Source organism: Helianthus annuus, chromosome 4 (genome assembly GCF_002127325.2).
Source record: "Helianthus annuus cultivar XRQ/B chromosome 4, HanXRQr2.0-SUNRISE, whole genome shotgun sequence".
NCBI classification, from domain to species: domain Eukaryota; kingdom Viridiplantae; phylum Streptophyta; class Magnoliopsida; order Asterales; family Asteraceae; genus Helianthus; species Helianthus annuus.
The window spans coordinates 89,091,838-89,092,737 of NC_035436.2; the positions used below are offsets into that span (position 1 = coordinate 89,091,838).

Here is a 900-nt window from a genome sequence, read left to right on the forward strand (position 1 = left end):
CTACATGAACTTCTTCATATTTCCCTTCAATCATTCCTTGGCAATTCTCAGCCGCATGACCTATTTCATTGCAAATAGCACAAACATCATAAATTTGATTAGAGGTTTGAACATTACCATCGTCAACCGCATGCACATGTGTTCGGGTGACGGCCGGTCTTGCTCTCCTTGATTCTTGAGCTTTCCTCTTTGATGTAATTGCCATTTGCTCCAAGAACTCCCAATCGTCATTCTCGTAATTCGTACCAAAAGTACCATTTGTGATTGACAATAGATCGCGAGCATCTTCGGCACACAACCCCTCATGAAAAGCATTCATCAACTCCCATAGCTCTATCCCATGGTGAGGGCAATTCTTTATCATCATGTTGAAACGCTCAAAGGCTTCATGAAACATTTCGCCTTGTTGTTGTTGAAAACTCCTCAACCCTTTCTTAGCATCATTGGTCTTTTGGGCGGTGTAAAATTCGTCTAGGAAAATTTGTTGCATTTCCGCCCAAGTATAAATAGATGCCAAAGGCAAAGTGTAGAACCACTTCTTTGCCTTGTCGTCCAAAGAAAATTGAAATAAGACTAACTTGACATCATCGGCCGAAAAACCTTGACTCCCAAGAGTATTGAAAATTGAGTCGTAGGCCTCTAAATGGAAATAAGGTTCCTCCGTTGCAAGACCCTTATATTTCGGCAAACTTTGCAAGGAATTTGTCCTTACTTCAAAAGTTCTTCCTTGGTTGTTGTGAGGAATAACCACCGGTGAGCGATTATGAGTAATCACCGGCCTAAAATGCGCTTCAATACCCCTCGCATGTTCTCTAAGATGCCTTCTTGGTACACCAAACCGACCCCTTGGACGAACAGGACCCATTGGTCTTGGTATATGCCTTTGTGGTGCAAATGGTT

At 42.4% G+C, this 900-nt stretch overlaps 1 non-coding gene across 1 annotated transcript; it reads left to right on the top strand.

Annotated features, from left to right (window-relative positions):
• Positions 1-335: 335 nt before the first annotated feature.
• Positions 336-441, top strand: LOC118491819. Its single transcript, XR_004892264.1, has one exon. It is a non-coding gene; the product is annotated as a small nucleolar RNA R71 (small nucleolar RNA).
• The last annotated feature ends 459 nt before the right edge of the window (positions 442-900 follow it).